This window comes from Leptonychotes weddellii, chromosome 3 (genome assembly GCF_054177405.1).
Source record: "Leptonychotes weddellii isolate Sample4059 chromosome 3, ASM5417740v2, whole genome shotgun sequence".
NCBI lineage: Eukaryota > Metazoa > Chordata > Mammalia > Carnivora > Phocidae > Leptonychotes > Leptonychotes weddellii.
In genome coordinates this window covers 142,276,666-142,303,065 of record NC_138371.1, presented here as the reverse complement: position 1 = coordinate 142,303,065, position 26,400 = coordinate 142,276,666, and the positions used below count along the sequence as shown (strand labels likewise).

At 35.8% G+C, this 26,400-nt stretch overlaps 1 protein-coding gene and 1 non-coding gene across 2 annotated transcripts in view; both read left to right on the top strand.

The window, feature by feature from the left end:
• Window positions 1-26,400, top strand: part of KLHL1 (kelch like family member 1) — a 197,156-nt gene that overhangs the window by 48,612 nt on the left and 122,144 nt on the right. The gene's annotated exons all lie outside the window — the stretch shown is intronic.
• On the top strand, window positions 7,055-7,161 carry LOC115940806 (U6 spliceosomal RNA). Its single transcript, XR_004075534.2, has one exon. It is a non-coding gene; the product is annotated as a U6 spliceosomal RNA (small nuclear RNA).

Here is a 26,400-nt window from a genome sequence, read left to right as displayed (position 1 = left end):
ACATAATATTTTCATTTTTTTGGAAAGGTAACCAGAAATGAAGTGGTTGTATAGTATCTATGTTAAAGATTCTAAAGACCTAGCAGATTGTTTTTCAGAGTAGCCGCACCCATTTCACATTCCCTACAAGAGTGTCTAAGATTTCAATTTCTCTATATCCTTGCCAATAATTTTTTATTAACTTTCTTCTTAATTATAGCCACCTTGTGGTTGTGAAGTGATAACTTGTTTTGATTTGCATTTCTCCAATCCTCATGAAATTCCACATCTTTTCATGTACTTATTAGATATTTTTACATCTTCTTTGGAGAAATCTCTCTTCTGTTCTTATTGTTGAGTTATAAAAGTTCTTTATGTATTAGAGACTTTCTCTGGGCTTGGCACAAATGGTTTTACATGCATTAGTGAAACATCCCTGTGAGATAGGTAAAACTATTGTTCTCATTTTGTAGATGAGAAAACCAAGATACGAGATTAAATGTCTTACCCAAAGCTCCCCAGCTAATGAATTGTAGATATTGAATTCTAATATACAGCACAAGTATTAATCACTATGTATCACTGCCTTAGGTTTTACTTAAAAAATATATTATCCAAAGATGAAGGTAACTTTTCAAAACTGGTTTTTAAAAACATGATTTGAGAAAGTACATATTTTCGCCTTAATTTAAGTAAATAATGTGGGATAATGTAATCAATGTCAAACATGGACTATATATGTAAAATATTTTAGGAAGTATAAAGCACGGGGGTACCTGGGTGGCTCAGAGGGTTAAGCAGCTGCCTTCGGCTCCGGTCATGATCTCAGGGTCCGGGGATCGAGCCCCGCTTCGGGCTCCCTGCTCGTCAGGGAGCCTGCTTCTCCCTGTCCTGTTCATCTTGCTTGTGCTCTCTGATTCTCTCTCTCAAATAAATAAATAAAATCTTAAAAAAAAAGAAGTATAAAGTGCAAGGCTAATGAAAGGCATCATTATATTTTTATCAACACACCTCGGTTTACTTCTAATCTTAGAAGAGCAGGTGTTGCTCCAACTATTCAAGACTAATTCTTCCACTTCTTGATCTCAACCCTCCTCTATTATTATTAGAACTTTTTCCTGTTAAATGCCTTCTTTTATAAATTGTCTTTTTTTTTTGCACTGATACAATCTAACCAAAATGTTTTTCTTTATTTTCACTTCCCCATCACCATCCACTCTGCAGTATAATCTTAAAGTTACTGTAATAATTATGAGAAGGAGATGACTCAGCTTAGTTAGCACTGAGGCCTTTAAATAATGATGGAAGCTCGAGTTTGCCTGTAGATTACACTTTGAGGGATTTTCAGGGTACTTGGGAATTAAGGAATATTTGTTTATCCTCTATCCACCTGTTCCTCATTCTTTCTCTCCACTATACACCCATAACTTAAGACATACTGTCTAATGGAGAATAGGCAGTCTACAAAATAAATCCAGAAAGAAATTTAGCAGGCTTGTTTGATCTGGGTTTCATCTGGTATCATCATTCAAAAATACCTTACCAGGAGAGAGAAAGAAAACTTGCTGCATGCCAATACTAAACAAATTCATAGTGATAAGGTTCCTTTTGATCTAGACAGAAAAAAATGGGAGCCCCTGAATGTTTCAATAGGCATAAAGAGGACAGCAAGCTGTAGAAAGATGTTAAAGCTTTAGGGCATGTTAAGTCCCCAGGCCTTCATATTTTGGAACAAAATATAGAAGCAATGGTTACCTGAGTAATTGGGGCAGCTTGACTGTTCCTAATATGTAAGAAATAAGCTCCCCAAATATTATAATGATATTTCCATATCCAGATAAGGATTGTATCCTTTCAACACCACTAAATTTCTTATTGAACCTTATTTTATACTGGCTTACTACTACTATATAAGATGGGGAAATAGGTAAAAGTGACTTATAAACAAACATTTTCCAAAGTTAAAACATAATGCTAATACAAACAAAAAATCATGAGTCACACAAATATATATTGAGCACATGCCATATAATTTTTCTTATGAATGAGAGTATCAGCAGGGTGGTAAACTAGTTTAAAGAGACCAAAGTCACTAAGAATAAGAATGCTGAAATAAACTTGCAAAGTTAAAGACAAAGCCAGTTAATGTCCTACAAGGCATTGAACTTTAAGCATTATTGTTTCTCTTTTCCACAGGCAGAAATTATTTGCAACTATCATTATTCTGCAAGTTAATATGTAATTTCACAGAGCTTAATCTCTAATCAATAGAAATGGTAAATCAAACAAATGTATATTCTCTTAGAAAATTAAATAATTCTTTAATGGTGACTTTCATGTTCCAATATAACATTAAAATGATATACAGTCATCCATGTATCTTATTTACAAGTGTCGCATAATATTTCTTAGCTACATAGAGAGCAGAAAGGACAAGCAATTACAGTTTCTTTACAATTTCACCAAAATAATATTAAAAATTAGAACAGATTACTATAAGACAGATAATATTCTAAGTATTATATATTAACTATTTTAATCCTAGCAATGCTTTGAGATAGTATCTTTACTGTCAAAGAAACTGAGGCAAAGAAAAGTTAATTAACTCACTGAACTGTACTCGTTCTGAGTATGAGCCAGAATTCAGATTAGGGGAACTAGCTTCTAAGTCTATAACTTTAACCATTGCACTATATTGCCTCTCACTAACTCTCCATCTTATTTCCTGATTCCTCTTCAACTATTTTAGTGCCAAAAGAGAATCTCTCTTCCCATCAACACTTCCTAAAATCACCTCAAAGAGCGATATAATAGCCCTAACAATGATGATGATGATGATGATTCTGTTCAAAAACTGGCATTTTAAAAAGCAATGTAAGTGTAAATAAAAGCATCTTAACAATGTAATGTTTTTGATCTGTAGTTGACACTGAAAAATTTGAAGTTTTCCTATAATCACAATATCAACACAAGAACCCTAGCACCTGCCCTCCAAACCAGATCACCACCTCTAAGCAACTCCGAAGTAGAAATTCTTGAATCCGCATTGCACTATGGATTCAGTCTCCACTAAGGCATAGGAAAGCTATGGCCAAATGGACCAATGACCCCCACAGTTTGAAAATCCAGTTGTACTTTTCTGTCCCAATTTTCTGCAGTGTTAGACCCTAATGAACACTTTCTTCTTTAGAGTGCCTCTAACCTTGAATTTTGAGGCCACCTTCATTACTGTTTTCCTTTCTCTCTTACCATTGACTGAACCTGATTTCTTCCCTTTTGCCTAGAGTTCACTACTCTGTTAAATCTCTCATCTGTTCTTACCTGAGATGTTGAATTAGCTTCTATTTCTTTTTCTCCCCATCTAATTCATTTAAAAATATTTTATAATGGGGCGCCTGGGTGGCTCAGTCGTTGAGTGTCTGCCTTCGGCTCAGGTCATGATCCCAGGGTCCTGGGATCGAGTCCCGCATCGGGCTCCCTGCTTGGCAGGAAGCCTGCTTCTCGCTCTCCCACTCCCCCTGCTTGTGTTCCTGCTCTCGCTATCTCTCTCTCTGTCAAGTAAATAAATAAAATCTTTAAAAAAAATAAAAAAATAAAATAAAATAAATATTTTATAATGTAATATTTGAAATTTATTTGTAATGTTTTCAAATATTTTATTTGTAAATGTTTATTCATTTTAAGCAGTTTATTTTATAAAATTTGAAACTTAGAATATATATTAATATTATAAAGTATAATACTCAAATAACTTTCCACCATAGTGGTACCTAACTTAAAAATCAAACTTCTTAAGTACACTTCTACCTGTGCACTCCATGAAATCCTTTCTACCTGTTGTTCCCTCAATGGTAAGCATTATTCTTTGAGGATAGTAAGAATTTTGTGTTTTCAATACATGTGTTCTTTGTAATGTATTTATCACACCTGTATGTATCCCTAAATGTATATTTTTTAGTTGTGCTTATTCTCGAGCTTTTTTTTTAAAGATTTTATTTATTTATTTGAGAGAGAGAGAAAGAGACAGAGAGCACGTGCAGGGGGAGGGGCAAAGGAGGAAGGAGAAGCATACTCTTCCCTCACCAGGGATCCAGATGCAGGGCTCCATCCCAGTACCCTGAGATCATGACCTGAGCTGAAGGCAGATGCTTAACCAACTGAGCCACCCAGGTGCCCTGTTGTCGACCTTTATAAAAATTGCTTAAGTCATAGTTTTCAGTGGAGTAAAAATAACATTTTATTATTTAATTTTCTTAAGTTAGGTGGCTAATTTCCTTAAACCCAAATGTGGTTAAATCTATTGGCAGCTAAACATTCTTTAGTGGTTTCCCCAGTAATAAGTATAAACTGTTAGCATACAGTGATTTTATAATCTGGTGCCTACCTACTTTTCCAGCCATATTACCAGATTTCCCTGGACCTCTGCTACCCTGCCATACTCAATACTTACAGCTCCACACCATTCCGTGATACTTCATCACTCTGTGTCCTTACACACTATTCTCCTTCTACCTAAGCCTTTTACTCTTCCTGCATGTGTTCTCAAAATTCTAACTTAATTTTCAACCCTAAAATATAACTTAAATGTTCCCTTACATATCTCCTAGCCACCCTGAAAACTTTTACTATGCTTTCATATAACCTTGTCCTTACATCGGTTGTAGAACTTATTACATTTTATGTGTATTATTTATTCCTAATCTCCATGAGACATTAGTTTTTTTAAAAGTTAGAATCTACTGGTCTACCTCACCTACAACTTGAAAAATATATTGTTTTGATTGAATGATCAGGCAAATGAACAAATAATAGACTAAGCTTATGAATGAGGAAAAAAGGGGAATAAAATCCCACACAATATTTGAGAAAAGGAAAGAATAGGAACAGGGTTAGGATTTAGAGGCTGGCTTCACACTGAGTTTGAAATGACCAAGTTTCATCAAATAGGGAGAACAGAACTTTAAGAAAGATCTGTTGCATGCATTTGGAATACTATGAAATAGTTTCAGAAATAATTTTAAGCCTGGATTAATTCAACTCTCTATCTGTATACAATAATATTTATGTAGCAAATGCTCATTTGAAACGCCTAAGATATTGCTGTGCAAGACTGTGCTGTGCTGAATAGAACCCTATTATTGCACTCACATTGATGGATGGGGATTATAAGATTATATCTGCCTTAATAGACGTCCTACAAGACACATGCATTATAAATCATGTTGCCGACAATAAAAGTGACTTGACCTGCTGTATAACTTTATCTTATCAGATTTCTAGTAAGGTGTTTGATAATGTTTCTTTTTACTAAAGAAAGAGGTTTTTAATTTATCTCAAAGAAAATTATTGCAATTGCAACCCTGCTTTAGTTCTTTACTGGCTAGATTTTCTTATGGAAAAGAAATATATGTCCCCTGTTACTTGGTCAGTAAAATCATTTACATTTTCACATACAGAAGTCTCATTATCTGCTAAGTTGGTGCTGAAACAGCATGAGGCATTAATTGTTATGCAGAAATAGACTTATGAATATGCTAAAATAGGATAGGGGTTAACATTTATGACTGCTTATGTATTTGTATATTTAATGTTCCTGTTTATTTCATGTGCAATCTTTACTTTATGAGTGAATACAGAGGAGAATTAATGTTTGTGAGCGGTTTTGTGTCAGAGATAATATGTGAACAGTTATGTTTGCTGACCTCTCTCTTTTTCTTCTAAGAACATTTGTGAATGAAAAATTCAATGAACAAGAATTTTTTTAATTCACTGTTACGCTTTGTTCTGTGATTATGTTTGGTATAAAGAGGCATATCTGTATACATCTCCATAAAATAAAGAGCTCAAGACAGTCATAAATTTATGTAAAATCTAATATTTTCTAAGAACATGTCAAAACAACACAAATACCCAAGATAACCTATTTACGCCTTGCTATATTACTCATCAATTTAACTTTCTTAAATTTTTTCAACCAAAAGATATTTTTACATTAATTTTTCACTCCCTTTTACTTTCTTATATGCGTGAAGTAACGTTGCCTAATCCTTCATGGTGACATTAATTTAGGAATGTCACTTGCATTCTACCCATGTCATTGGGTTTGGCTTGAATATCTGTTAAAATAACACTGTAAATTACAAATGGACTAATGCTTTATGTCTTTAAACATTTATTTACTTTCTTAATTTTGTTACAGTGGGGTTAACCTAGGATTCACTTACTGTCTTCCAAAGTTTAGAGATAGACAAGTTCACATACATTTTAAATGAATGGGAATTCTGGTAAAGATAGTAAGCACTGTTTTCATAACTCCTTTCACAACTCTCCAAATGAATGGAAAAACAAAGAACAAAGAAGAAAGTTCATCTGCATTTGAGCTAGTGAATTATAATAACTCATGATGTAAACTCTGAAGAAAAAAGCTGCCAAACCAAGTAAAAATTAGGTCCAGTGTAAAAGGGAAGCATCAATTTGACATATATCTTTAGTTTCTATCATTATACCAGCAGGCGAGTTGTGTGAAAAAGTGGATTCTACTTTGGAGATATGAAAGGACATGGCTAGGCCATAAGAAAAATGAGGGCACCCCACTTTTGTTCCATCAGCTAAGCTAAAATAATGGAAGAAGCAGAACTGAAAGAAACATATTCAACTTTTTTTTTTTTTTTTGGACCAATTGTAACCTAAACTTGAAGATGAGGCAGCGCCAAATAGAGAACAGAAATATCTGAGTACATTGTTTTGGACAGTGGGCTCTGAAGATTGCCTCAGGCTGCCCTGGTTTGCTCTGGGTACCCAGACTGGGTTGAGGTCTCAGACATTCCCCTGAACTTACTATTAGACCCTCCTGCAGAGCTGGCCTTGGCTGTGTGATTGGGGATTCCATCTATTTGTAAAGAAAATTGGTGTCACTAATGTACCCAGTACGCATTTTTCTGCCACCTGTCTTATTTATCTTTTCCACTCAAGCAACTTCACAGCTGAACAAAAAACCACAAATCAACAATCTAACCAACCAGTTTAAAAGCCATGGATAGAATTCAAATTATGTCAGTTAAAAAAAGAGGAATCAGCGCTTGCTTGGGCAGCACACATACTAAAATTGGAACGATACAGAGAAGATAAACATGCCCCCCATGCAAGGATGACATGCAAATTTATGAAGCATTCCATATTAAAAAAAAAAAAAAGAGGAATCAGTTAAGGAAAATTGGCAGCATCTGTTCTGGACACGTATCAGTCCCAGATACTAGATAAACATGTTTCCTTTTGATAGTAATTATCATCATCATCATCATCATCATCTGTAACAACAACAACAAACCTTACAAATAAGTGAAGGACATAAATATTGTATGTAAGATATGCAGATGCTTTGAAAGAATATTTTACTTAGTATAGAAAAGGAGTAAAATTTCCAGAGCTCTTTTCATTTTTTTTTTTTTTCAGAGCTCGTTTCATTGAGTGTAACATTGAAGAATAGAATATCCAAGCCTCAGATACTTGCTACTTTTGGGGCAAAATGCCAGCTTAGCCCATGATGGTGCAAGGCAAGGTTGGCCATTTCTTCCGATTCTATAGTTCAGGTACATATTACTAAGACACAGAAGTTGTATTTCCAAAAGTTCATAGAGGAACAAAATATTGCTCAGAATTGTGAATAGTTTGTATGTTTGATTATGGAGTATGTGAGAAATAATGTCAAATAAAAAGCTGGAAAATTGGTAGATGATCATCTCTGAAGGGATTCTGTTATCATAATAATAACTTGAATATTTCTCCTATAATTGAACAGGAGATTTTGAAAGCTTTTAGGTATGAGAATTCTACGAACTGTGTCTTACTGAGACAAGAGAGGAGAATGTAGTTAATTGATTGGAGGAAGGGCACCCTAGAAGGGAGAATTGTTGTAGGCCACCACAATAATCTCTTTAGGAGATGGCTGCACTTAGACTCTTAGAAAGGAGGATTTCAGAAATGTTACAGAGGCAGAAAGCACCTGATGAGATTAGACACTAAGTCCAGTTGAGCCTGACCTTTAATTACATTGTATTGTTGTGGTTGACTCTAAACTGTATTAGGTTTGTGGTTTCATTAAAGGAGTCCAGTTATCAAGAACATCTGCAATTAGCTGACATAAAGTGACTGTACAAAGATATCTTTTTGTGAAGTGCTAGCAAAGCAAGGAAGGTAAACAAATAAATAAACAAGTCATTTACTTTGTTTCTTCCTCATACAACATTCAATTTCATGGCCAGTCAAAAATAAATAGTGTATGTAAAACTCCATGCTGTATGAGACAAAATACAAGTAGCATTTTAGGAGAAAATATTTAAAACATTTAATTAAAAAAGATTACTCTTCATAATATGAACCAGATTTACAAGTTATTTAAAAAAAAATGAGTGAACCAATTTAAAAATGTGGCAAAACATAAAAACCCAGGAAGCCATAGTACTAAACTTTAGTGACAATTAAATGAAGATTAGAGCAAACATGCTACTTTACTTTTCTCCTATAAGGTTATCAAAAATAAATCAATAAAATTTAAGTCTAATAACAGTCATTGGGAAGGTGAAGTAAAGTACAGTATTTCAATAATTGTTGTTAAGAATGTAAATTCTGGAAGCAATTTGGCCATACTGATTAAAATAGCAAGTACGGGGTGCCCCACAGCAAATCAATCTCAATTTTAGGAATCAGTGCTATGGAAATACATGTGTAAGTACAGATGTTAGACAATAAAGTACACTTCAGATATTTTAGTAAAGTAAGTCACTGAAATGACTACCTAAACTATCTATAAGCCTCACTTGTGAAGTAAAATATAGTGCTATGCTGCTACCAAAATGTGATAGAAGGATAATTTACTGACATCAAAAGATATCTGGGACATAATGTCATACCAAAGGAAAAATAAAACAAAAGCTTTGCAGAAAACAATATATAGCAGAAAAATGGTTTTGTGTATATATGTGTTTGTGTATATACATGTATTTGTATGCCTGAGTATAGGTGTGTGAGTGAATATATACTTATACAGAAAGAGGAGAGAGCATGACAAAATTATACTCCAAACTTAGTTATTGCTAGATACGTCTTTATTGCCATTTTATTACCTGTTTTGTGGTGGTTTTTGAAGATTTTCACTGATCCTTTCTTGTATTTTCTCTTTTGTGGTTTGCTGGTTTTCTTTAGTGATATATTTGGATTACTTTCTCTTTACTTTTTGCATACTTATTAGTGGGTTTTGATTTGTGGTTAGCATTCGGTTTGTATATAATATGTTCCCCATATAGCAGTCTATATTAAGTTGATGGTCGCTTAAGTTTGAAACCATTCTTTATTCTTCTGCTCCCCACGTTCTAGGTATATGGTGTCATATTTTACATTCTATTATTTTGTGAGTTCCTTGACTGATATTTTACAAAAATATTCATTTTTTTCACGGCTTTGTGTTTCTTACTTTCATACTGTCACTTTTGGTCTTTCCTTTCCATTGAGTCCCCCTTAATATTTCTTGCAGAGCTAGTTTAGTGGTCATGAACTCCTTTAGTTTCTGTTGGTCTGGGAAACTCTTTATCTCTCCTTCTATTGCAGGGTAGAGTATTTGACTACAGATTTTTCGCATTCAGCAATTTGAATATATCATGCCACTGTCTTGGGCTTTGAAAGTTTCCGCTAAAAACCTCCTGATAGTCTTATGGGGGTTTCCCTTATATGTAACTGTCTTCTTCCATCTCAATGCTTTTAAATTTTCTTTCTTTATCATTATATTTTGCCATTTTAATTATAATATGTCTTGGTGTGGATCTACTTTTGTTGATTTTGTTGGAGGTTCTCTGGGTCTCCTGGGTCTGGATATCTGTAACCTTCCCCAGATTAGGGAAGTTTTCAGCTATTATCTCTTCAAATAAATTTTCTGCCCCCTTTTCTCTCTTCTTCTTCCAGGACTCCTATAATGCGAATGTTATTACATTTGATGGAGTCCCTGAGCTCCCTAAATCTATTCTCATTTTGCATAATTCTTTTTTCTCTATTATGTTCAGCTTGATTACTTGCTCTGTCTTCTAGATCATTAATTTGTTCCTCTGCTTCTTCCAGCCTGCTATTCATTCCATCAGTCTTGTTTGTCGTTTTGTTTATTGAGCCCTTTATCTCTGCTGTGTTATTCCTTACTTTTGTATCAAACTTAGTATGAAATTCTTTGTGGCATATTGGCCATTCATTATGTGGTTTGCAAACATTGGAAATTTATGAAACACTATTAAATTATGGAGGCCAAGGTAGTCCAGTAAATATACTTTAAAAGCTTCCAGGCATCTTTGTTAGAGATGGTGAGACAATGTTAAATATGACAATATTTTTCTAGCAGGAAAAGTTTTCAGTGCGGTGGGATTGGCCAGACTATTTGGAGACCACAAAGGAGGGGACTCTTGACTAAGGAACTTAAGAAAGATTTCACAGTTGATTTAATGCCTCATAAGAGGCTTGACAAAAAGGAAAGAAAACAAAAGAAAAAGAAAGAAGACCAATAGCAATGGATAGAAAGAATATAGTAACATATTAATTACTGATAACTTCTGGATTTATTACATTGTTTTTACTAGCTTTATAAAATGTCTTTCATAAACTCAGAGGGCTTTATAATGCAATTTTGTGTTTTATCCTCATTATGTAGTTGTGTATTAAAATATAGGGACTTCTATTCCATTAAAAAATTCTAGAAATTATTTCCAAAACACACAATGTCATTCATGGAATGAATAGGAACATTTTTATGATCTATATCATTGATATTTAATAAACTATTGGGAAAACATTTTGACAGTAATGAGAAAACATCTGGACTTCAAGATAAGTTTTTTTTTTAACTTTCTCCAACAATAATGACTGCAAAGTCTGAATATGTTCTATTTTAATAATGATGTCATTTTGTATATATTTTGTGACCTTTCTTTTCTTTACTGGACATATTTCCTGTTTAACCTCCCTTATATTGTAATTTTGAAAGAAAATTCTTTGGAATAATACTATGTGAAATATTTTACAACGGGGTTATATTTTCACTCCAGAAACATTATTTATGTGGATGTAGATCCCATTTTGAATAAATTCTCTGTGCATCTCAAGGTGTGCTTATTTTGCACAAGTTCTGCCATAAATTAGAGGCAGTTAAGATTTCCTCTGGGCTAATATATGACAAGTAAGCATCTAACTTGCAGTTTTATTCCTCTTTTCTTTTCTTTTCCTTCTCTCTCTCTCTCTTTTGAACATCCAGTGAAATATTCCCCCTTTTAATATATCATTGTATTATGTAGTTATATAATATTACTTATATATAATGAAAGTAGATAATTAGTTGTCATAATTTAGTTGAAGCCATACTTAGGAGCCAGGATTTACCTTAAATAGAATGAGTACTTTTAGCTATATGTATCATGTAAATACATTAATATTTAAGATTATTTTAAGTGATATTTTTAATGTGGAGAGAAAACATAGTCTAAAAAAAGAAAAATATCACTTGTAACATGATAGACAAAATACTGTAATCAACTCTACATTATTTGATCAATTTGGAAGAAATATTGATAAATAGGAATTCACTTATTATATTGTTCAGCCTTTATTTGCCAGTGGAAACAAAGATAATATAAACCAACATCCCCTATACCTTTGGAAATTGATGTCTAAATCAGCTAGTGTAATGAATATGCATTTATTTTGGTCATTGTGTAATTAAACAAGTTATACTTGTTGAAAAGATGTAATAACTCATATATTGTATATAATATATATTTCATTTTATTTGTCAACAAAGAATTTTTATTTTAGTGAAAGTTTTTTCACATTTTTCTCAAATTCTTCCCATACTAAACTTAGGGAATAAATAAACTATGTAATTTTTCTACTTTTGACTGAAATGTTGAATCAGATCATAGAAAGAAAGGATAACTGCCCAAGGAACAAATTCTTATGTCAACTCTTCTCATACACCATTTCTTCACCATATTCAGACTTAAATGACAATACTAATAACTGATAATTACACTTTAATCTACAACTTCTCATTCTCCTGACTCTCTGAACATGTTTCTCAATGTTTTTCCTTGGCTACTCTCACCATTCCTCTGCCCTTCACTCCTAGGGTTCTAGTCTTTTTTCTCTTCTCTTAATAATCTATATTTACTCAGTACTTCCATGACCTATGGCTTCAATAATTATTCACAAACCACAACTCAGACTGAGACCTCAGTTCTTATTCTGAAATCCCTTCAAAATTTTCCCCATCTCCATTTTGCTTTATTATAATCTATCCTGCATCCTACTATTATAATCTTTCTATGTAAAAAGCTGGGAATTCTATGAATTGGTTTTCCATTCCCTTCACTATAAAGCCCCAACTCCTTTCAAGACCCTTAAACACTCTTTTAATGGTCTCTATTTCATCAAATCAGCAGGTTTCTGGTCATATCCACTTGCTTTATCCTCTCCATTTTTTCCCAGGGAATCTGTATTATCTACATTGCAACTTTCTTGCAACATTGTTAATTGTACACACTGGAAAATTGTCCATTTCCACCCATGACTTTCAAATGTCTAACCAAGCATTAATGTAAGTGGATCAACTATTCAGAATTATTTGAAACTAAGAGTAAAATTTACATATAAACACAAAATATTTTTAGTATTTTATATGAATTAAGTATTTCCAGGGATTTTTTTTGAAGAATACAATTACTGTGTAAATAGAAGAAATAATGTAAATATCTTCTGTTGAGAACATTACCATAGGTGTTTGCCATTTTGAAAGCTTGCAATACAAGTGTCAACACTGCTCGTGGTATTTTAATTGCCAATATAGTGGACTTACTTGTAGCTTTGGGATTCATCATGAATCTATGTAAAATGATACACTTATTTAATACTTCAAAAGGTCAAATTTAAAACAAAATATTTTTTAAAAGAAGAGTAATCAGGTAAATATTCAAAATTGCCTTATTGATCATTGCCCACAAATGTTAGTCATCAATGGCCTACACTGCCAACCAGTCAACTGTTTTATTTGTTTGTTTGCTTGCTTAATGAGTCAAAGATTACACCAAAGCTTTATGAAGAAATATATGCTAGAGTTTGCAAAGATAATTTATACTTCTGAGATTTAAGGGAAAGTTCAAAAGTAGTATTATGAATGTGAAAATAAATGTTTAAATTTGAACAATAAACTCATTTCTTTTAGAATAAGATTATTTAAAAATGTGGTAATATGGTAATTTTCTTACCAACCGAGAAAGCTTACTAATATAATCTAAAATCTAAATGAAATATGTAGGGGCACCTGGGTGGCTCAGTCTTTAAGCATCTGCCTTCGGCTCGGGTCATGAACCCAGGGTCCTCGGATAGAGCCCCAAATTGGGCTCCCTGCTCGGCAGGAGGCTTGCTTCTTCCTCTGCCACTCCCCCTGCTTGTGTTCCCTCTCTCACTGTCTCTCTCTCTGTCAAATAAATAAATAAAATCTTTTAAAAAATAAATTATATATATATAGTCCATCAAGAGTTATACTATTTTAGGTAGACTTGATAAGATGGAGTAAGGTGTCCAAAGTATATGTAACAACTACAATCAAATGAATTTTCATTACAAATGAAGAAAGTATCATTTATGAAAATCAGGATAGAAATTTTACCTCTTTTGTTAGCATTCTATTGTAGTACCAAGAGAATGAATGAATAAAAACTAAACCATATTTTAGAAGGGTTTTGTATCCAAGATTAAGGCTATAAAATTATAACTTGAAGTTTACAATTTTATCTCATTATTAAAAAATACTAATTTCAGGAAATCTAGAAAATCTAAAACTAAGCAAAAATAATAAAAAGAAACCACTCAAAATATCATCACTATAAGATGATTACTTTTAAGTGTTTCATTGTAGCCGTATTTTCCTGCATATTAATTTCATTAATTAAATTGATCATACATTGATTAATTTGGTCTTGAAGGGGCAATAAAAACATGAAGATTTTTTCTCACAAATGTCCCTGTCAATCACTCCGTGAGTCCCTTATTCCTTGACCCACTGAATAAAATAAAAAACAGGCACCATGGCTCTCGTGATGATTTTTAGATAATAAAAGTTCCCCCAGGAATCTTGAGTCACAGAAATAGCCTCATTTCTGTAACTAAAATGTCCAGTCTTGTCAAATAACTTATTAGGTGAATCCTGTGGAACCTTGGTGACTGCTTAATAAGTGGCAGTTCTCATGGGATGTTAAGAAGGAAGGAAAACATGTAGTGTATTTACGTATTAAAAATTCACTATGTGAAGCCAGTTTGGTGATCAAGATTCTTATGCCAGTTATTTTAGTTCCTTGGGAGATTTTGGTACACAGAGTTAATCTGGGGGCATTAATGAATTAGTATGGCAATAAAGTTAAATGATCTTCTGGGTTGCTGTGATAGTGTAAATTTGTAAAACTTGGAGTTAACTTATTGCAGTGTTCTACTCCCAGCAATTTATCAGTGATTATTTTGGCAAAGAGATAGCTAGCATTTGATTAAGAACATGGACTTTGCAAGGAGACTGCCTGGATTTTGTTGTTGTTGTTAAAGATTTTATTTATTTATTTGAGAGAGAGAGAAAGAGTATGTACAGGAGGAGAGCAGAGCAGCAGGAGGGGCAGAGAGAGAGAATCCCAAGCAGACTCCACATTGATGGAGCCCCATGCGGGGCTTGATCCCATGACCCTGAGATCATGACCTGAACTGAAACCAAGACTTGGAGCTTAGCTGCCAAGCCACCCAGGAGCCCTGGATTTTTAATATAAGCATTTTAGAAAACTGTTTAAGGCAAGAAATCTTTTGTGACTCACTTTTCTCACCTATTAAAAGGAGTAATTATACTAGTTACCTCACCAAGTTGAGTACTAAATAATATATTCAATATCTTAAAAATATAAAGTATGAAATCCTACGTTCATCATAGTTGCAGCCATCTCAAATGACATAGAGTTAATCAGCAGGAATCTGAGACTTTTGTATGGGCTAGGCCAATTGAAATCAAGGGCTTATTACTTTTTAACAGAGTCCTGTCACAGAGTGAATAATCAATAAATGCTTTTAAATAAATGATAGAGAGAAATCACCATATTCAATTTTCAATATTAATAACTACAAATGATATCTAACCAGTTCCAGCATTTGGCCAATTTAAAACAAAAACTGAAGAAAGATCACCGCCAAGTTACAGTGCATGGTGCTCTCCTTCACAGGCGATTTTAAAAACTAAGTTAAAAATTAAAGGATAGTGATTAAAATTTATGAAAATCAAATAGCACTGCCATATTATCAACATTGTTACTACCAGCAAACACATTATCTGCACAGCACACTTGAAAAAATCAACCTCTAGATTATATTCACATTCTGTGGCATTAGGCAAGATTTTTGCTTGGAGACGTCTGATGAACAATAAACAAACTTGAAACTGAACCAACCCAGATGATTGTTTTATGTGTTTTATGTGGTTTAGAGGTAGGGAACAAATTGAATTTACTCAACATAGGAAGAATGTAAGAAAAATCCTTTTAATTGTTCACTCATTTTCTTTTTCTGGATAACCATGAGATAGTCAGTTTTCTTTTTTCTAGTTATTTTAGTAAGACATTCCATTATTGCAGAAACTGCACAATAGCTGTGAGAGCTATCACAAAGAACAGATTAACTATAAACTATTGGTGGGAAATCTCCCTGTGCCCAAATTAAAGAAATTGTATTATGATAATTGATACAAATTCAAAATAGTTTAGCAGCATTTTATTTAAACCATACCGAGAGACAACATGACCTAGTGATTAAGTGTGAATCCTGGAGCTAGAATGAAAACCCTGTGAAGCCCTTCTCAACCACAAGCTGTGTAAATTTAGAATATTTTACTCTCTGTGCTTGAGTGTCCCCAAAAAGCAAACATGGATGACCAAAGAGGTTTCTACTTTTTAGAGCCATTGTGAGAATAGTATGTGTAAACTGTGAGTTACTTAATTATCATATGGAGTTCTGTCCTCATATAGTACCAGGACCAATAGGAATATGATGCATGGAAAATGATCTGAATTCAGTTTAGAGATTTTTGCAATAGTCGGTGTCAGCTCCTTCAACTGGTAGAAAGTTCCTTTTGATGAAGGGGATGAGGAATGTTGGATACTTATCAGGATATTGAAGAAAGGTTTGCACAATAGGAATCTAGCCGAAATACATCTACATTTCTTCTAATATTCAGATCCTATTAGTCTCAAGGTAAGAATCTTCATCATGATCATTTCAGCTCTGCCTAATAATACCCTGGTTGAGACTCATAAAATTTAAACAAGGTAACTTTGTAAGGGATTCTTCTACTTTCATATTTCTTGACTTCAGCAAAGTTTCAACCTCTAACCTTAATGAATTTTTCTCATGAAATAATGCATATAAAATTATTTTCATAAATCTTTTATAGAGGTTTTTTTTAGTGTTCACCTTAAAAGTAAAAAACCTCTGTTTTACATATCAACATAAAACCATATAGCAGTTATATTTCTTTTATAAAAACTAAATAAAACATGGCATTTCCTGATAATTTCCAGCATGTCTCTTTAAATATATAGGGCATAAAATAAACATTCTATTTTTTTTCAAGTTTTTATTTAAATTCCAGTTAGTTAACACAGTGTAATATTAGTTTTAGGAGTACAATATAGTGATTCAGCACTTCCATACAGCACTGGTGCTCATCACAGAAAGTAGTAAGCATTCCCTTAAATATGCATGAAGAATGTAAGAAATAATATCATGATCTTTGATACAAGCCCACCAGGGTTCAGTTGAGTATTTTAATCCGTATTTTCTTTAATACTGTGTTTCTTGGATTATAGGTGCTCTTTCCATTTTATTTCTCTGTTGGTCAGTGTACTTTCCATTTTTATTTACTCTCCATCTTTTGGAATTCTACAGATGTCCAGTAATAAAATCTCATAACTAATGTCCAAAGATTCATTTTATTTATTTATTTATTTATTTATTTATTTATTTACGTTTAAAGATTTTATTTATTTATTCGAGAGAGAGAGTGCACAATCGGGGGTAGGTAGAGGAACAAGCAGACTCAGCACAGAGAGCGGAATCCTCTGTTGGCCAATCTCACAACCCCAAGACCACAACCCTAGCCGAAATCAAAAGCTGGATGTGCAACCAACTGAGCTACCCAGGCACTCCCAAAGATTCATTTTGAAATTCTGACAAGTTTGTTTTTTGAAGTTTTGGTTAAAATTATCACTATCACTCTTATGTGAAACATTTTGTTTTTGTTTTTTTTAATGATCTCATTTGCTTCTGTTTTCTACTTACCCCCATTTGAGGTCTCTTCTTATGATTGTATTCAGTTTCTCCCCAGCAGGCTCCTCCCTCTACTTTGCAAGAGGCTCAAACAAGTATTGATTCTAAAAAAATATACATGTTAAACACCCAAGCTGTTCCAGGTTTGAGATAATTATCAAGGATTTAGTCAAGTAGATGGGTCTTACCTTTAAGAAAAAAAAAAAATGTGTATTGTAAAACCAGGGTATTGAATTCTCACTTTCTAGCACTATCATTCTCTCCACATAGTGTTCTGCTTCTGCCAGCACTAAATTCAGTATTAGGCCTTTAAACTCTTACCATGAAGCTTCTACACCCACCACTTGGCTGAAAAGTGCTCTTTAAGGACACCAACTGCAAATCTATGGATTTGTTCTGTTTTCTTTCTTTCTTTTTTTTAAGATTTTATTTAGTTATTTGAGCGAGAGCGAGAGAAAGCACAAGCAGGGGGAGGGGCAGAGGGAGAGAGAGAAGCAAGCTCCCTAATGAGCAGGGAGCCCTACTCTGGGCTCAATTCCAGGACCCCCAGATCATGACCTGAGCCGAAGGCAGACGCTTAACCAAATGAGCTTCCAGGCGCCCCAGGTTTGTTCTGTTTTCATTCTCCTTCAACTTTCAATATTTTTCAGTGTATTGATTCAACTGGCTTTAAAATTTTCTTTTGCTTGTTTTCTTTGTTTCATGAATATCTTCTTTTCTTCTCTTTTCCTTAAATCAGCCATGTTGGCCAAACTATAAAAGATCTTCGACTGTCTACCAATTGTAATGACTCCAGGTCCTGCCTGTCCAAAACTTACCACTTCATGAACTTCTATTTCTAGCTTCCAGCTAAATAGTTCCCATATATTATGCCATATTACTTCAAAAGCGATGAGTCTTGTAAAAACCCTTTGTACTTTAACAAATGTTAAGTCTTTCTTGAACATCTTCATTTCTGCCAAAAGCATCATTGATGTATTTGGCAACCAGACTGCAAACTGATGTCCACATTTAGGCTGGCATTCAGCCTCTTGCACCTAATTCCACTGTGTTCACTCTACTTTGTTTTCTTTCACTCTCCCCAAATATGCCATCTGTTTATCCTTGACAAGGATTGTCATTGTCCTCCAAGCATATCATATATATTTCTGTCTTTCAAATTTTTTGTAACTTTTCTATAACTCTTCATTATATGTTTAATTTATTGGCCAGCTCATTCATGGAAATTTATCTACCTACCCTAGTCCTTGATAATATAATCCCATCCCAAACAAAGTTAAGCACAAAGGGGACCGCTTTAAAGATACCCGATTCTAGGTTTAAATTAACCACTAATCTAGGTATGTATCCTTGGATAAATCTCCTAATCTCTATGAGCCTCATTACTTATGCACATAAAGAAGACCAAGTAAGATAATATGAGTAGAGTGCCTGTAACAGTAAAATAAATATTAGCTACATTAATATTATTATATTGCTCCTGACATTTTTCAAATGGTGCATTTTTTCATTTATTTCTGTCTTCACAATTAGGCATTAAAATATGAGACCAAAAACATCATAATATGAAATAACTTAAGCAGTTACCCTATGTAATAATACTCTGTAAATGTCATTTCCTTTCTAGTCACCTGTTTGCATACACAGTGTCCTGTAACAGCACTGTAGCTGGTCTTACGCCCTCCTCGCTGGCTGACTTAAGACCTAGCTGATCTGTAACAGAACTAATTTACTTTCTTTGAGATTTGCAGATCACTGGCCTTGGGGAATAAAGGACCAGAATGTTCCTAGGCCACAGGGGCCAGCATGTCTGTTTGAAGTCCCCTTACCTTTCTGATTAGCCCAGCAATCTTTTAGCAAAATGTTTTTCTTTTTTAAGGTTACACAAATGACTTTACTGACCTCCCTTTGTGCATCTGTAGACCTTGCCCCTCTTTGCAGAAAGAACAGAGTTCTCTTGCACAACCCCTGGGTATCAAAGAACCAGATCTTCTTGCACAACCCTCCCCCACCCCCACCCCAGGTACCAAGGAACTAGAACTTCTTGCACAACCTCCAAGCACTGAAATAACCCTATAGCTGACATTATTGAGTCTGCACTTAATCAGGTAATGTTACAGACCACTGCACTCCTTTACCTGATTAAACGTCTTTAAAAATCTCTGGGCCACACAAACCTGGGGAGTTGGCCTTTAGACAAGAACCCACCTTCTCCCCAGGTGGCCAGCCTCCTGAATAAAGCTCATATACCTTTCCAATCAAAACCTGTCTCTTGAGTATTGGCCTTTCTAGCAATGGGCAGCTGAACTTGGGTTTCAGTAACTGTCTGACAAATACAATCCGTGAGTTTCTGGTTTGTGTTTATGGTGATATTCGGATTACTGCTTAATTACGTCACTTCAAAGAGAAAAGATCTTTGTTTTCACTAGAAAACAATCCAGCACAAAACTAATAGGCCAAGGTTTTATTGGGATATACAATCTCAGGGTTGCAAAATTGAGGAGAAAAGGGAAAGTAGGTTAGGAAAGAGGGAAAGCAAATATCAGTTAGTACATTTGTGAGCTGTTCACAGCCTAACAGTCAAACACAATGGGTAGTTTAATAATGAGAAGTGTCTCCCAAACAGACCATGTGGAGCCCCACTGTGGCTCAGATCTGTCCATCAAGGGGATAAATGGGAAAAAATTATCTGCCAACACACCTTCTGTTTTCAGAATTCAAAATTTGTATCACTGCTTTATTTCTCTCTCCCTCTCTCTTCAAAATTGTGTTAGCCAGCTCTGCTTAGCCAGTCAATAATCCCACATTCTCGTTCAGTGAAACTTACCTTGTCTACTCAGGGGGCAGAAGTACCCCCTCCACTAGGACCCAGGATCTCTTGCCTAACAAATCCTGAAGTTGTAGAGAAGTAAAACACACATTCACAAGTGAGATACTGGGAGTAACAGTGAGAGAAGCTAATCCCAATTTTTTTTATACCCCTAACCCATGAATTCTAACAAGTGGGGATGCAGAATTAAATATCAGCATTGATTTAATGCATATACTGTATTTTGGAGTACCATACCCCAACCATGCTTGATGCTATGCCCAATGCTGGTGCTTTATCCAAGCCTTGGACATGCTGTTCTACCATTCTTCATGCCAGATATTTATAGGGGATATGGTAAGACCAATGAATCTCGTGTTCAGGAGCCCATCGTTGTATTGCCTTTGCCATAAAATAGGTTCCTTTTTTCTAAGGAAACTTTGTCAGTCATACTTTTGTCAGTCATACTGTATAACTGGATTAGGAATTCTCCAAGACACTGGATGGTGCTGAGGAGCCAAAGATGTAAACCTATGTCCAGAGCATGTGTCAACTCCAGAAATTATGACTGTCTGCTTCCTGCAATGTAGAAGTGGATCTATAATCCACTTTTCCACCAGATAGCTTGTCTTCTCCAAAGAATTGTGCCATATTAGGAATTAGCTATGATACAACTAGATCAGCTTTGTTGACCTGTGTATAATTTCTATCTTTGCTATCATGGTCATCTTTTTATGGGCCCACTGTAACACTGAGATGGCTAAGGAAAGAAGATAGCTCATGTCCATGGCATAAGTAATGTGTGTACCTGAATGTTGAAAGCCTCCTCTGCAATGGATGCTCCCTGCTGAGTATTCAAGAAAGATTCTTATTTTATAATCACTCCAGGGGTTTTACTGATAGAAGATTACTCCAACTATATTTGCCACTGATTTTTCCCTTTCAGGCTTCTCACCAACCAGTCAGGTTATTTGCCAGTGCTCAGAAGTCCATGTATGACTTATACCATCTCTCTCTCTTCATACAAAGTAGGCATCTAAGTATACTGTCCACAGCTTTGCTTATGAAAAATTTCATCACTGTCCTGGCTAGCACAGGGATTCCATGCCAACCCTTTTCTAAACTAACACTGAATTCTTTTCCTTTTCATAAATGCCTTTGTAAGGAAGCTCTGAGGCCATATGCATGAGTTGAGAAATAGGCATGCAATTATTAGTGCCTTTTAACCTCCTCGAGCCTGGTTTAAGTTCAATGCTTCCATTGGAAATTTGCACTCTTCAATGGATGGTTTCTATGATTACTTCTCACTACCATCCAGTGGACTTAGTAACACCAAAACAATTTTCATAATCCCTGGATATTCCATGGTTAAATCCTCGGTCATCACTTGAGCCCAACAGTGTTCCAAGAGTTGTTTTTTCGAACAGAGAACAATTCTTGATTGCAGTGGGTGGTCTTGGTACAGTCCTTTAGAAGCTGGAACCATGATTTTATCACTGAGACTTGACAGACTCTCTTCCCAACATTCTTTTTTTTTTTTTTTTAAAGATTTTATTTATTTATTTGAGAGAGAGAGAGAGAGCATGAGAGGGGGGAGGGTCAGAGGGAGAAGCAGACTCCCTGCTGAGCAGGGAGCCCGATGCAGGACTCGATCCAAGGACTCCAGGATCACGACCTGAGCTGAAGGCAGTTGCTTAACTAACTGAGCCACCCAGGCGCCCCCTGTTTTTCTCTTTTAATCTTTACCCATAGGCTTTGGAAGTTGTCCTTTCCCACCCCCTTCCCCAGTTTTACCTAAGTTTTTCCCCCAAAGGCACAGCGGACAGGCACAGTACCTGTTCCCCACCAAGGCAATGGCACAGAGGTCCCCCTTCTGTACCTGCGGCAGACCAGCAGGGGGCACCACCAGGCCTGGCAGCATCAAATCTGCTCCCCCGACCACCAGAGGCCATGTTGTGAACGTTGGGAGAAGGTCAGGATAGGACCACAAGGTGTATACTGTTGGATACAGGTTTTTTTCCAGTTCAAATAGGGTGGGGTTACCACCACACACGTACACAGTCACTGCATCCCCTCTGTGAGCATACAACTTCACAACGTTGAGCTCTTCCTTTCCAGGTACTAAGGCAGGGACCTGATCTCTTCCAAGAGTGGGGAAAGCAGTGGTCACATCAGCCCGAAGCTTTCTCCTGTCCGACCCCTTGATGGCCGTGTTGGACTTGACCCGAAAGGCCTTGGCAAACATGTCTGCTCGAGTGGCCTGGGGAGGGGAAGGAGAGCACAGAAGCCGGGACTGTCAGGGAAACGAGAACGCGGAGGCTTCCCGACCCGCAGCCCTCGGGGCAGCCATGCTGGGGCCCAGCTGGAAAAGGGGCCCGGCCGGAAACCTGGGCCGCTCGGCTTCGCGGCTACAGGCGCTGCGGGGACCGCGGCCGGCCCCTAGTGGCAAGGCCGGGAACTCTCTTCCCAACATTCTTACCACCATGGCTACTTCCAGAACTAACTGAATGACTGGTCAGATGGTACAAATGGAGGGAAGCTTACACAGAAACTGTGACTTGCATACTCTAGCCCCATTAGAAACATATAGCCAACCAACATATAGATTTGCGTCATATTCCCATGTGTTTTAAAAAATTCAGAGGAACCTAACAAATGTGCTTCATTTTCAGTGGTTAGATGTATGAAGGACAATGACTTGCTATCTAGAGAAGGTCTCCTGCTATACTCCAGACTATAAGATTCTTGAAAAGTCCACAGATGCAGCAGATCCTTGAAAACTCATGGGATTTAGCCATTGCCTTCTGGCATACATGAGTCTTGCTAGGTTATCCAAAATATTTGCCACTTCCTCGTCACCGAATCCGATTAGTATGATGATATCAATAAGGTGGCTACCTGTGATGCTCTGTGAATGTCAGGACAGTCAAGGTTTTTGAAGACCCTATTATGACAGAAAATAGTTATAACAAGAGTTCTGTGATTATAAAAATGTACTGCCACCTTTGTGGTGTAAAAAGAAACTTCTTTTGTTCTTTCCTGATAATGAGAATTGAGAAGAAAGCATTTCTGTAGTCAGTAGCTGGATAATAATGCCCCTGGCAACTAGGAGGGTCGTCCCATACCTGGGAGCACTACCTAGGTCTGGCTCCATGCCTGAGGGGAGGCACTCTTCCTCTTTCCAATCCTTCCTGAGTTTGGCTTGTGTTTATTTCTTCTGGCCAACTCTAGACACTCTTCAGAGATGAGTCACAAAGTACAAATTTTGTAATTTTGGTGTTTCTGCATATGACTTCAGTTCTCTGCTATTGGCATTTAAAACTAGCATTGTACAATATAAGGATGGATAGAAAAATTCATGCTAATGGTTTAAAATTTTATTTTATTTTATTAAGAATGAAATTAAATAACAAATAAAAAGCACCAAAGACAAATAAAAAGTAAGACAGTGGAAGAAAAGAAAAAGCTTTGTATGTACCTTTTATAGCATTTTTTCATGCTCCTTGAAAAAGAGGCTCTGCATTCACTTTCCATTGTGCCTCACAAATCATGTAGCCAGCCCTGCCTCCAGGAGATTCTGATACATTCAAAAACTTGAGAACCACTGCTCTAACACATCAGGGAATTAATGAGAGAGGTCTGCCAACTGTTCGCATATCTTAATTACACATTTATATCTCAGAAGATACTCACAGAGAAGGTCTATAGAACCACACTGAGACAAAACTGCATTTTCATGCAGCTTCTATTGGCCCCACTCTACCCAAAAAGCCATTATGGCATTTCAATGTCACCACAAACCTCTTATCAAACAGTCCTCCGAGGTATCCAGTTTCCCTTTCTCAGTGCTCATCGATCCTAGCAAAGGCTGCAGATCCACTGAGGGAAGGATCAGAGGGAAATTTCTTGTATACACCTGTGGTGGTATACTTCTCAAGGGCTCTCATTCTCCCCCCTTAAGTTAGTAGCTTCTGAATCTGTGCACCTATAGTGATCTAGAAATTGTACGGACTAGAACTTGTCATTTCAGTAGCTAATATCCGCTATCTTATCCCCAGCTATCAAGTTTTCTTCCTCCTCAAAGGAAGCAATACCCTGAGGAAAAGCCCATCAGTCTCACCCCAACATACTTGAAGATCAATTCCACAGATTCTCAGGGATCTAGGAAATCTATATGACATGCAGGCCTCCCTGCTCTTTATTTTTATTATATGTGTCTTGCTTCTGATGATTAACTGCTTCCATCTAGATTCTTCCATTCTGGAATATCAATATTTCCAGTGATATTCAACTCCAGGAAGATGACAGCACCTCCCATGTCTAATTCCGGCCATCTCCACATAATGGTGCCCCCTTCAGCATCATTTTTTGGGCCCTTCCAAGAAGCATAAAATGAAGAGATTTTCAGTTCTTTTAAATAATCCATTTTATTTTATTTTTTTAAAGTATTTTTATTTATTTATTTTTGCAAGAGAGAGAGAGAGAGAGAACAAGCACGGGGGAGCAGCAGAGGGAGAGGGAGAAGCAGGCCCCCCGATGAGCAAGGCACCCGATGTGAAGATTCAACCCAGGACCCTGGGATCATGACCTGAGCTGAAGGCAGACGCTTAACTGACTGAGCCACCCAGGCGTCCCTAAATAATCCATTTTAATATTTCCACCTCCTTCTGACTTCTGTTGTCTTCCTCAATAATATGCTAATAAAGTTCTAGCATCTCCAACTCGTTTACAGCAAGGCATAATCACCTACAGACTTCAGGGTAGCATCCACGTTCACTATTAAACTCTTAGCCAGTATACTGAATCCCAGATAATGAGGGAGTGACCAACATAAATTTTCTTCATTCCTACATTCCTCCACCCTGGCCAATATTTTTTACTTATTATTTAGTGTCTTTATTTTGTTTTGATTCCCTCAGCTGCCATGTAGTAAGACACCAGCCTTAAATACTTAAACTCTTAATCCTATGACTACTCTTAAAATAGGTCTTATAATAACATCCTAAGGCAGGCGGAAAGGGAAAAGTGAGGTAGAGGGGCTGGTGGGAGTGAGATCAGGCAGGGCCTTATGGTAGTGTTAAGTTCTCCACACATGATCCCACAAGATCCCACTTGCCCTTCTTCGACAAACACTGAGTTAAAATGTCCTGTTAAAATTATATATATATGTAATGTAATTTATATAAAAAGTTATATAGTTTTCTATCAAGCATTTTTAGATAAAAGACCACATGATTTTATCCACTTGATATGTCCTAAAGCTCTTAATACATAATGATAAATTTAAATCTTTGCTGTGACTTTCCTGTTATCACAAATTAAAAATATTTGCAACATGATTGGTCATATTACAAGTTTGGAGCTATGTGTAATGCTTTTGGTTGAATTACCATCTATCCAGATTATCACTCACCTTCTAGTAATTTTTATGGGATTCCACTAAAATTCAGGGTGGAGGAATGTAGGAATGAAGAAAATTTATTTATGTTAGCCACTCACTCATTATCTGGGATTCATGGTAGTACTTGACTCTTTTTACTGCACCTTATTTATAAAATATAATAATATTCCATGGAATTATGTTTGGCACCAACTTTCATATTTAATGCATTATATGTAAACATACATGTTGTAATGTAGTTAATGGTTCTTTTATTTGCTGAGAGATAATGGCATGCACTAAATTATTTGGCAAACTGGAGGAAAATTTATTATACACTTATATAACTACTAAGGGGATTATCCTCTTTATTCCAATTATCTTACAGAAAGTATACTCTTTCACTCATTTCCATTTTACAGTTTTCATGGGAAGAATGAAAAAAAAAAGCAAGCTATGATTGCTTTTAATTTTTACTTGATTTTTTTTGACAATGATTACAATTATGTCCACTGTTTAAAAATTTTAAACTGGGTTAAATATAAGAGAATATACTGTGCTGTGATTTTTTTTTAAAGATTTTATTTATTTATTTGAGAGAGAGAATGAGAGAGAGAGAGCATGAGAGGGGGGAGGGTCAGAGGGAGAAGCAGACTCCCTGCCGAGCAGGGAGCCCGATGCGAGACTCGATCCTGGGACTCCAGGATCATGACCTGAGCTGAAGGCAGTCGCTTAACCAACTGAGCCACCCAGGTGCCCTGTGCTGTGATTTTTAACGTGGGTTGTAAGCAGCTAGTAAATTAGCCCACCCCAAAAGGAAAATAGTCTAAATCCTTTTATTAAGCAATAAATGAAT